General features: G+C 42.7%; 2 protein-coding genes across 2 annotated transcripts in view; one reads left to right on the forward strand and one right to left on the reverse strand.

Moving 5' to 3' along the window:
- LOC109914496 (sushi domain-containing protein 1-like) overlaps positions 1 to 12,739 on the reverse strand; it is a 56,449-nt gene that overhangs the window by 41,178 nt on the left and 2,532 nt on the right. The window lies entirely within an intron of this gene.
- ptbp3 (polypyrimidine tract binding protein 3) overlaps positions 9,293 to 12,739 on the forward strand; it is a 78,673-nt gene continuing 75,226 nt past the window's right edge. The window contains exon 1 of the mRNA XM_048595149.1: positions 9,293 to 9,314. The gene's annotated coding sequence lies outside the window, so the exon portion shown is untranslated. The remainder of the gene's footprint in view (positions 9,315 to 12,739) is intronic.

A 12,739-nucleotide genomic window follows, 5' to 3' on the forward strand; every position in this document is an offset into this window, starting at 1 on the left:
AACTGGGTTTGCAAGCTTCTAAGTACTCAAAAACAATTAGTTTTCAATCTCGTTTCTAATATCAACTTTGCGTAAAACACAAGCATCTTGCACCACCATGGAGCTGGTTTTTGTAATGCTTGAGACCAAACATAGTGAAACTTTGTACAGTCAACTGACCCCTGAGAGATCCTGAGAATCCTGTATTGACTGGGGCAAGTGATCCCTGTTGTTGCTAACTATATGTGCATTTAGCGAGAAACTGATTAGTAGGATGTCTGTGACTAGTAACAGTTGGATCTGGTTCAATATCCAAGCCATTCAGAACTGAGTCTTTTCTGCGACAGCAGATAACAGAAAATGTGAAGATAATATGGCTTTTTAAAATTGAAATGAATACTAGATCAAGGGATCTCACTACACGTCAGCAATAGATGGGTAAGACTGGTTCTGTCTGATGAACCTTTCCTTTGGAAGTTTAATACTTTGCTGCATAACTCTGGATATCATGAACAAAAATTTTATTTTGGATCATAAGTATTCACAGTGAGCTAATAAGGAACACATGGGAAAGCACTATCTTGTTGGTAGTAATTTTGAACATTTTTCTAACTTTTCAGAAAGGATCAACTTTGAAATATGAATTTATGTAAATTGAGGGTGTAGTGCATAGGATCAAAATCAGAATTTTTTACGGCACAGGAGGCAGTTATTTGGTCTATTGTGCTGGCACCAGCTCTTCAAATGAGCAACTCTCATAATGCCATTCCTCTACATTGTCCCTGTAATCCTGCACTTTCATCGGATTGAGGATTGATTAATGCACAGAAAACCAAGTTGGGATTAATGGGTCATCTTTAGGTTGGAAAGATCTAACTAGTGGAGTGCTGCAAGTGTCAGTGTGAAGGGGGTCCGAGTGTAAATATAGGGGTGGGGTGGATAACAAGTTTGCAGATGACACTAAGATTGGCCAGGTGGTTAGCAGTGAGGAAGAAGGTGTGAGATTACAAGAGGATATAAACAGGTTGATCAGATGGGCAGATCAGTGGCAGCTGGAGTTTCAACCTTGATAAATGTAAGGTGATGCGCTTGGGAAGAAAGAACAAGACAAGGGTGTACTCAGTGAATGGCAAGAGGAACAGAGGGATCTTCAGTGCTTGTCCACAGATCCCTGAAGATGGATGGACAAGTTAATAGGATAGTTGAGGCATATGGGACGCTTGCCTTTATCAGCTGTGGGTATAGATTTCAAGAGCAGGGCATTATGTTGGAGCTGTACAGAACTTTTGGTTAGGCCACCATTGAGTACTGAGTGCACTTCTGGTCACGACACTCTGAGAAGGATGTGACTGCGCTGGAGGGGGTTTGAAAGAAATTCACTAGGGTATTGCATGGGATGGAGCATTTCAGCTGACAAGACTGGATAAGCTCAAGTCGTTTTCTTTGAAACACAGAAGAATAAGGGGGAAACAAAAACAAAGTTGCTGGAAAAGCTCAGCAGGTCTGGCAGCACCTGTGAAGAAAAACAGTTAACGTTTCGGGTCTGGTGACCCTTACTCAGAGCGCAGGAAATGGGGTGTGAGGATATACAGTCCAGGTAGCTGTGGGAGTCAGTGGTTTGTAGTGGATATTAGTGGCCAGCCTATCCCCGGAAATGGAAGCAGAAATGTTAAGGAAGGGACGGGAGGTGTCAGAGATAGACCACGTGAAAGTGAGGGCAGGATGGAAATTGGAGGCAAAATTCAAGTTTTCCAATTCCAGACGACAGAGGGAAGCAGCACCGATGATATCATTGACGTATCGGAGGAAGAGTTGTGGGTGGGGGCCGGAGGAGGACTGGAACAAGGAATATTCCATGTACCCCATGGAGAGATAGGCATAACTAGGGCCCACGTGGGTACCCATGGCCATCCCTCTGACCTGAAAGAAATGAGGAGAGTTAAGACAAGTTGTTGAAGGTAAGGACAAGCTTGGCCAAGCGAAGGAGGGTGGTGGTGGTTGGGGATCGTTCAGGTCTTTGCTCCAGGAAGAAGCGGAGAGCCCCAAGACCCTCCTGGTGGAGAATGGACACGTAAAGGGATTGCATGTCCATAGTAAAGAGGAGGTAGCTGGAACCAGCAAACTGGACGTTTTGAAACCGGCATAAGGCGTCGGAGGAATCATGGATGTATGTGGGCAGGGATTGGACCGGGAGAGAAGACTAAGTTAAGGTAGGAAGAGATGAGTTGTGTGGGGCAGGAGCAGGCTGAAACAATGGGTCTGCCAGGACAGTCCTGTTTGTGGATTAGTTCTGAGGAAGGGTCACTGGACCCGAAACGTTAACTCTTTTTTCCTTCACAGATGCTGCCAGACCTGCTGAGCTTTTCCAGCAACTTCTGTTTTTGTTCCTGATTCACAGCATCTGCAGTTCTTTTGGTTTTTAGTAAGGATAAGGGAGACGTGACTGAGATGTATAAGTTTGGGTGGTGTGGACAGCGTTGATAGAAATTGCTATTCCCTTTAGTTGAAGGGTCAATAACAAAGGGGCATAATTTTAAGGTGAAACACAGGAGGTTTTGAGGGGATTTAAGGAAAAACCTTTTCATGTAAAGGGTGATGGGAGGTGTGGAATGCACTGCCTGGGAGGGTAATTGAGGAAGGAAACCTCAAACGTCTCTTTTTTTTTTTGGAAAAACTACTTGGATGAACACTAGGGCCATAGGCTTGAATACTATGGCATACCAGTGCTGGAAAGTGGGGTTCATGTTGGTGGTCGTATGTTTTTGGCAATGGGCCTAAGGGTCTCTTTTGTACAGTGATTTCATTATACATCCAGATGTGCTGGCAACACAAAAATAAATGGGTGGGCTTGTTGCGATGAGGATCTAAGGATTCTACAGGGGGATATAGATGGCTTGAGTGAGTGGGCAAACATTGGCAGATGGAATTTCACGTAGGAAAGTGAGATTGTGCTCTTTAGTAGGAAGTCTCAAAAGGCAGACTATTAAATGGAGAGATAGTCCTAAAATATGGTGGGTGTTCTTGTTCATGCACTGCAACAGTGTTAGCCTGGTGCAGCAAGTAGTAAAGAAGGCAATTGAGTTTCAGGCTTTAGTGCTAGGAAATTAGAATTTAAAAATAGGGAAATTTTGTTATAACTGTACATGCTGTTGGTCAGGCTGCACCTGGAGTACTGTACACAGTTTTGGTCCCCCTATTTAAAGGCATTGGAGGCAGTTCAAAAGAAATTCACAGGCTGATGATGGGTTGACTTATCAAGAGCAACTAAAGAGGTTAGGCCTTTACTTATTTGAGTTTAGAAGAGTGAGGAGTGATCTTATTGAAATATACAAGATACTGAGGCTCTTTGGTAGACTTTGAGAAGAAGTTTCCACTGGTGGTGCAATCTCGAACCGAATAAGGGACATTGATTTAAAACTGAGATGCAAAGGAATCTCTTTTCCCGGCGAGTTTTATTCTATAAATCACAGCATGAAAATAGGCTCTTTGGCCCAAACTAGTCCATGCTGACCATGGTGTGCACTCAGCTAGTTCCAATTGCCTGATTTGGGTCTATATCCCTCCTAAACCCTTCCCATTCATGTATCGATCCAAATGTTTTTTAAACGTTGCTATTGTATCTGCCTCAGCCATTTTCTCCAGTCCATTCCATATATGCACCACTTTCTGCGTGAAGAAGTTGCCCCTATGTCCTCCTTCAATCTTTTCCCTGTCACTCTGAATCTGTGCCCTCCAATTTCCAATTCCTCATGCCTGGGAAAAAGACTATATGCGTTCATCGTATCTATGCCCCGCATGATTTTATACATCTCAATAAGGTCACCCCTCATTCTCCTACATTCCAAGGAATAAGGTCCTATCCTGGCCAACCTCTCCCTATACCTCAGGCCTATTAGTTCTGGCAGCATCCTCATAAATCTTCTTTGCACACTTTCCAGTTTAACTATGTCTTCCCTGTAACAGGGTGACCAAAACTGTACACAATACTCATCAACGACTTATACAACTTTCACATAATGTTCCCAACTCTTATATTCAGTGCCTTGACTGATGAAGGCCAGCATGCTAAATGCTTTCTTCACGACCCTGTCCATCTGTGACACCGCTTTCAACAAACTATGTACTTGTACTCCTAGGTCCCTCTGTTCCACAACACTCCTCAGGACCTTACCATTTACTGTATAAGTCCTACCTTGGTTTGACTTTCCAAAGTGCAACACCTTACACTTATCTGTGTCGAATTGCATTTGCCAATCCTCAGCCCACTTCCCCGTTTGATCAAGATCCCTCTGTAATTTTTGATAACCTTCTTCACTATCAACAATACCTCCTAATTTTGTACCATCCGCAAACTTAGCAATCATGCCCTGTACAATCGCATCCAGATCACTTATGTAAATAACAAATAACAGAGGTCCCAGCACCGGCCCCTTTGGCACGTCACTCGTCACAAGCCTCCAGTCTGAGAAACAACCTTCAATCATGCTGGATTTCTCAATCCCTGACAGTTGTGAAGGCTAGGATCATTGAAAGTTGTAAAAAAAAAATTGACAAGTGCAAGGTTTTGTACAACTTGAGTTCACGGATTGTGTGCAGTTGAGGATTTGTGCAGATCTGGCACTAAAAGTAATCCATAGAAGGTTTCTGAGGTTGATGCTGGATAAGGAGGGATTTTCTTAGAAGAAGTAGAGTAGGTTGTACTGAAAATCGTTCAAGTTTAGAAAAATGAAAAGTGATCTTAATGAAGCATAGGTTTGTTCGGGGGCAGGAGAGTATACATATGGGAAGCTTGTTTCCCTTTGTGGGAGAATCTAGAGTTGGAGGGCATAATCTCCGAGCAAGAGTTTGCCCATTTGAGACTGATGAATGGGAACCAAAATCAGAAATTGTTGGAAAAACTTAGCAGGTCTGTCTGCATCTGTGGAGAGAAAGCAGAGTTAATGTTGCAGGTCCAGTGACCCCTCTGAACGTGAATAGATCTGATTTCTCTTTCTGTGGGTAATGAATCTGTGGAATTTCTAACTGCAGAGGACTGTTCAGGCTAAGTCGTTCAGTATATTCAAGGCTGAGATTTACTGATGTAAGAATTTACTACTCGAGTTTGGCATTGAGTGCTTTCTGCTGCATGAAACATTGCATTCCTTTCTTTGCTGTTCTAATATTTTTCCCCAAAAGGAGTGCTGTTAGCAGGAGTACAAACATTGTGCATATCTGTTTGCCTGCAAGAGCATGATTAGCGGTGGCTTTCTTTATTTTTGTTAATGTAATCTTGATCAGTGCACTTGCTATTTGTTCATACACAAGTTTTTACCACCTTTTCATTGCTTCCTCTCTTCCTTTGCGTTCTTTTGTTGGTGAATTTTGTGAATCTCAAACTCTGTTGTAAATTGAATCAAAAGGGGATTAACAGACTACACACTTGCTTTTGTAAAAGATTTCAGAATATGTAATTCTCAATTTCCAAGGGCGTAAAAAACCTGCTTGAAAATACATGATCTAGCTCATGTCGATCTTGAATTTGTAATTGATTTAAATCCTTCGTTGCACTGCCTCTTTTTATTTTAATTGAATAATGTGTGTTAACTGCCTTATCATACATGTTCACCCACGACATTGTCCTCCTGCTTTCTATACTTGGATGTTTTTGACTTGAGTCATTCTTTGCAGTAACTCAGTCATTAAAATTTTTGGTCGTATTGCAGCAATTCCTGTTTCTCCCAGATGCATAAATGCACTGCATAGAAATTGAATTACTTCACTTATCTAGTTACCTTATGGTTTCACCTGAAAGAGGGATAAAACTGTCGTCTGGAGTAGAACTTGCCAAAAATTTGAATGATTCCAGTTCCTTAACATCACAACAGTTCTGTTAATGCTGTGCATCCTAAAAAATCAAGATCTTGTCAGCCAGACCAAACCCAATGTAATCATTTAGAGTCAACAAAGAACAGAAGTGATAGTAGGAACTGCAGATGCTGAAGAATCTGAGATAACAAGGTGTAGAGCTGGATGAACACAGCAGGCCAAGCAGCATCAGAGAAGCAGGAAAGCTGACGTTTCGGGCCGAGACCCTCCTTCAGAAAAAAGTTTTCTTGGTGTCCGCAGGTGTGAGACACAGTTAAAAACACTTTAAAATTACTTTCCTGATGGTGCTTTTCCTGGTGGTAGACTAAAGTGACCAAGGAACCTGTAGCAAGCAGAGCCCCTGGGGGCAATGCCTATGTGAACAAAAAAGTGAAGGGGAGGGCAGGGATCAAATCAAAATAGAATTGGAGGGGGAAATAGAGCACCCCACACCCTGCAGTGCCCACCTCCCCCAAAAGATGTCGAGAGTATTAGACACCCGGGCACAAATATAGCCATGGAAAAGGGGCAGTTAATGGCCGAGCCCAGGAACAGACTCACGAGGAGAACAAAGAACAGGTCATGTGAGGAGTTAGTGTTAATGGCTTTATTTTAAATGAACAGGGACTTTGAGGTGAGCAATTTGTTTTGCATTACCAAAAGTAGAATTCCAAGTCATGTATTCCTGCCAATTTTTTAACTGTCAGAAACCGATAATTTGCACGGTTCAGTGGCCCTTTTGTAAATTGGTTAGACTAATACAGAAGTGTTTTTTTTACCTGCACTCTGTCCCGTGCTAAAAACTGTCTCGTAGAACGTGCTCACAAATAACTGGGTATTTTTATATGGCTTAAGCCACAACATGGCACGGAATGCGAATAGAACGGCACCATTTGCAACAGTAACAATGAGGATAATATGTGTATTTTAGAATGTTAATTATGAAAAATTGACATGATATGTATGTTTGCTTGGAAAGGTTGGAGAGGTGTTTGAACAGACCAGACATCTGTGTGCTGTCAATCAGCATTTACATGGTGAAAAATGGTTCCGTTATTTCAGTAGCAGAATTGTAGATCTTTGAATGAAAAAACTTGCACACGTCATTGCCGGTCGCAAGCAACGAAATTTCATGCTTGGGCCTGCAGAAGAGGTTTTCTCAGATATGGAATGCTAGATATATAAAGAAAAGCCTGCATTGTTGAATGTTTGTCCAGAGGTGAACGTTTTTTGATTGTTTCAACCTCACTCTGCAGCAACAACTCCATATTGGTGTCCAGATAAAAAATGCACTATCCCAATTCAATTTTAATGCCTCTGTCAGAGAGACTTGTCGTCAAAGACGCCAAACTTAGGAGTGCAATTTTCTTTAGTTAATGGCTATTTGTTTTAATAAACAATCACAATACAAGTTGCCTTTATTCAGTTTATTTGTGAATCACATATTTTTATGTATTCTTACAAGTTCAAAACTGGTCTAGCACTTGTTGAAATGTTGCATCTGAAGTGTAAGATGTTGTTAGGTGATGTGATTTATATCATCAGGCGCCCAGTTATCTGCATAAATAAATATGAATTCTTTTTCTGATTTGATTGGAAAAATTAGTGATTGTGGCTGAGTGGAGTACTGTACATTAATGAGTGTTAGCCAAGTTGATCAAGATAATATCCTAAAGCAACCGAATCCTGCTTTTATACCCATGACCGTGTATGTTTGTTTACAACAGGGATAACAAGAAGGACTGGAGTATTGTTGTGCTGAAACCGAGTTATTTAATCACCAGAAACTTTTTTGGCCTTAGACAACAATTAGTGCATTGATGGTCTCCTGGAGCTTCAAAGCTAATTTTACTGAGATTCTCAACCACTCCCACTCCACATCTTTTATGTGCATGTGTATCCTTTTGAAGTAATTTTTAAAAAGGGTAGAAGATGTATTTTATTTTCTCTACTAATTTAACATATTGCTTAAGGCAGCAGCATTAATTTCAGTTTCATGGTACTATCAAATAAACCTGAACATGCCTGATGACTCGGCATTATTTTCGTAGGCAAGATTAGTCTTTGCTGCCAGATCACTGTTTATAGAATATTGGTTTTTATTTCAATCAGTCAACTTCTGCATTGTGTGCTACTATACTTGAGATAATAAATTATATTCCAATAACACTTGGGTACAATTCAGCGTCACTTTGAATTCTGAGCCAGGACTCATGAAATGCTGTGACTTGAAAGCGTTCTCTCAAAACAGTCGTCATCAATGTCAAATGAAGTCAAATCAGACCATTTACTGGATAGAGTATGATAAGAATGACTTGTCACAGAAGAGCTCCAGATGTTTGAGGCGCACAGACTAGTTCAGAACCAGTGACAATGGAGTGAATTCATTCAGCTCTATCATTGCTGCGGTGAGGACAGATGGGAAATTAGCAGTAATACATGGAGTGTTCAAACATCCTTTTTCCATCTGAGTATTATTCCCATGTCTTCCTGCCTGAGTTTTACCTGGCTCAGTTTTGCTCATGAAAGGTTGAGTGAAAAGTTTTGACTCAAAATATCTGCATGTGCTATTTGAGGGAAGGATATCAAGTTGGGATGAGAGTGGGAAGTAAGGTGAGATAATGTAGTGAGTTAGAAAATAGCCAGATTTTGCTTTGTGTACTATTTTTAACTTCTGAGGATGACCTGTAATTTACCTTAAAACCAATTTTCTTTCCAACCCTGGACACCTCGACTATCACACATTTGCTTTCTAAGCTGGCAGTGAGACTCAGGACAAGCTAAACAGAAGAAATAGCCAAAACTTTGCTGATGTTAGTGTACAAAGTTCCCATTGGTTATTCTAGTTTGTTGTCTGCCATGTATAAAGCTTCAATGAAATTGCATTGGTTCTTGGATTCAACTGAAGGAGCTAACAAAAATCGTGAAGCTCCTGAACCACACACGCACAACTATGAAAATTACGTTGTCATGTATTTACTTAGAATGTTACCCCAGGCACTTTTTGGAAGCTAATTAGATAAATTTGCACACCCAAGTGCAGAAAATGTTAGAATCACTAATCTTTTCACCAGATTGCTTCATAACATTCCACCACCAAACCAGGTTAATTGAGTACAAAGAAATGCATACTTAAAATATTGGGGGGGCAAATTCCCTGACAAATTTGCAAATCAAATGTTGATATTAAACTGTTGACCTAAGTCATTGTGACATGGTTGCTATAATAAGTCCAGCAAGACTTTTCAACCAGCAAAGCTTGAAATGTTTTATTTAACTCCAGTGATTTTTAAGATTTCCTTTCAGCTAATTTCAGATTAATCCACCCTGTCTCAGTATTGTAATTCGTGTATACACCTGTGATGCCCGTGATCACCATTTTGGGGCTCCCATTGACCAGGAACTGAACAGGACCAGGCATATAAATATGACATGACAAAAGCTGGTCAGAAGCTGAGAATTCTGCGGTGCAGGACTGGTGTCCAGATTAAGTGAGTGTGATGGCCTAGTGATGTTATCGCTAAACTAATAACCCAGAGACCCAGGTGATGTTCTGGGGATCCAGGTTTGAATTCTGCCATGGCACATGGTGGAATTTGAATTCAATTTTTAAATAAAACCTGGAATTGAGGGTCTACAAATGATCATGAAACCATTGTCAATTGTCAGAAAACCCCATCTGTTTGGCTAATGTCTGTCAGGGAAGGAAATTTACCATCTTCACCTGGTCTGACCGATGTGTCTCCAGACGCACAGCACTATGGTTGATTCTCAACTGTCCTCTGAAATGGCCTAGCAAGCCATTCAGTTGTAGCAATTGCTACAAAATCTCAAAGAAATGGAACTGGACGGATCACCTGGCATCAACCCGGGCACAGGAATAGACCAAGGTAGAAACAGCCGTGTTGACCCTGCAAAGTCCTCCACCCTAACATTTGGGGGCTACTGCCAAAATTGGGAGAGCTCACAGGCTAGTCAAGCAACAGCCTGACCATAGTCATACTCATGGAATCATACCTTACAGTCAATGTCTCCCAGACATGACCGTTGCCATCCATGGATATGTTCTGTTTCACCGGCAGGACAGACCCAGTAGAGGTGGCAGCACAGCGGTATGTAGTCAGGAGGGAATTACTGTGGGAGTCCTACACATTGACTCCAGACCCATGAAGTCTCATGGCCTCAGGTTAAACATGAGCAAGGAAGGCTCCTGCTGATTACCACATTTCACCCTCCCATGGCTGATGAGTTGGTACTTTTTGATGAGCAACACTTGGAGGAAGCTCTGAGGATGGCAAGGGCACAAAATGTACTCTGGGGGATTTCGGTGTCCACCACCAAGAGTGGCTTGGCAGCAGTACTACTCATCGAGCTTGTCAGGTCCTAAAGGACATAGCTGCTAGACTGGGTCTGCTGCAGTTGGTGAGGGAGCCAACAAAAGAGAACAGTATACTTGACCTCATCGTTAACAATCTGCCAGCTGTAGATACATCTGTCCATGATAGTATCGGTAAGAGCGACCACCAGACAGTCCTTATGGAGACCAAGTCCCGCTTCATATTGAGAGTAATCTCCATCGTGTTATGTGGTACTAACAGTATGGTAAATGGGACAGCTCAAGACTGGGTTTCCACGAGGCACTGTGGGCCATCAACAGAATTGTATTTCAGCACAATTAGTAACCTCATGGCCTGGCATATCCCCCACTCAACCGTTACCATCAGCCAGGCTATCAACCCTGGTTCTATGGAGAGAGCAAGAGGGCATACCAGGAACTGCATCAGGCAAACCTGAAGATGAGCTGTCCATCTGGTGAATCCACCAAACAGAACTACCTGCATGCCAAACAGCAAAAGCAGCAAGTGATAGACAGAGCTAAGCAATCCCACAACTAACGGATCAGATCTAAGCTCTGCCGTCCTGCCACATCCAGTCGTGAACGGTGGTGGACAATTAAACAACTCACTGGAGGAGGAGGCTTATATCCCCATCCTCAATGATGGAAGAGCCCAGCAAATCACTGCAAAAGATAAGGCTGAAGCATTTGCAGCAATCTTCAGCCAGAAGTGCTGAGTGGATATTCCATCTCATCCTCCAGTGGTCCCAGCAAAACAGATAGCATTTTTCAGTCAATTCGATGCACTCCATGTGATACCAGGAAACGGTTGGAGGCACTGGATACTACAAAGGCCACAGGCCCTGACAACATTCTGGCAATAGTACTGAAGACTTGTGCTCCAGAGCCTGCTACTCCCCTAGCTAAGCTCTTCCAGTACAGTGAAAACACTGGCATCTACCTGACAGTGTGGAAAATTGCCCAAGTATATCTTGTACACCAAAAAGCAGGACAAATCCAACCCAGCCAATTACCACCCCTGCAGCCTACTCAATCATCAGTAAAGTGATGGAAGGTATCATCAAAAATGCAATCAAGCAGCACTTGTTCAGCAGTAACCTGCTCAGTGATGCCCAGTTTGTGTTCCGCCAGGGCCACTCAGCTCCTGATCTCATTACAGCCTTGTTTCAAACATGGACAAAAGTGCTGAATTCCAGAGGTGAGGTGAGGGTGACAGCCCTTGACATCAAGGCTGCATTTGACTGAGTGTGGCATCAAGGAGCCCTGGCAAAACTGGTATTAATGGGTATCAGGGGGCAAACTCTTCAGTGGTTAGAATCCTAACTAACGCATCAGAAGAGGGTTGTGGTTGTTGGAGGTCAGTCATCTCAGCTCCAGGACACCTCTGCAGGAGTTCCTCAGGATAGTGTCCCAGGCCCAACCATCTACAGCTGCTTCATCAATCACCTTCCCTCCATCATAAGGTCAGAGTGGGGATGTTCACCAATGATTACACAATGTTCATCACCGTTCGTGACTCTTCAGGTACTGAAACAACAAGATCTGGACAATATCCTGACAAGTGGCAAGTAACATTCGCACAACACAAATGCCAGGCTATAACCATCACCAATAAGAAATAACCAATGCCCTGTGACATTCAATGGTGTTACCATCACTGAAACCCCCACTATCAAAATCCTGTGACTTATAATTGATCAGAAACTCCACTGGACTCGCCTCATAAATACAGTGGTTACAAGAGCAGGTCAGAGTCTAGGAATACACTGGCGACTAACTTACCTGCTGACTCCCCAAAGCCTGTCCACCATCTCTAAGGCACGAGTCAAGAGTGTGATGGAATACTCCCCACTTGCCTGGATGAGTGCAGCTCCAACAACACTCAAGAAGCTTGACAGCATCCAGGACAAAGCAGCCAGCTTGATTTGGCACTACGTCCATAAGCATCCACTCCTTCCTTCACCAATGCTCAGTAGCAGTAGTGTGTACTATCTGCAAGAGGCACTGCAGAAGTTCACCAAATATCCTCAGACACCACCTTGCAAACCCACGATCACCTTCATCTAGAAGGATGAGGGCAGCAGATGTATGGGAATGTTCCTACCATATGCAAGTTCCCTTGCAAGCCACTCACCATCCTGACTTGGGAAATATATCGCCGTTCATTCACATGCTGGGTCAGAATCCTGAAATTCTGCCCCTAGTGGCATTATGGGTGAATCCACAGCAGGTGGACTGGAGCTGTTCAAGAAGGCAGCTCACCACCACCTTCTAAGGGCACCGAGGGACAGGCGGTAAATGTTGGCTAGCCAGTGACACCCACATCCCACAAAATGAATAAATAAAATAAGAATTCTTGAAAGCCTGACCAATGTTTACCACGCACAAGTCAAGTGTGTGGTGGAATACTTGCCATTCGCTTGGATAAGTTCAGCTCCAAAACACTAAGGAAACTATTGAAGATTAAGCAGCACACTTGGTTGGCACTTCATCTGACAGGCTCAATGTTTACTCCTTCCTCCTGACTCTCATGACATTTACAAAATGCACTGCAATAAT

The sequence above is a fragment of the Rhincodon typus genome, chromosome 3 (assembly GCF_021869965.1).
Source record: "Rhincodon typus isolate 14 chromosome 3, sRhiTyp1.1, whole genome shotgun sequence".
Taxonomy (NCBI): domain Eukaryota; kingdom Metazoa; phylum Chordata; class Chondrichthyes; order Orectolobiformes; family Rhincodontidae; genus Rhincodon; species Rhincodon typus.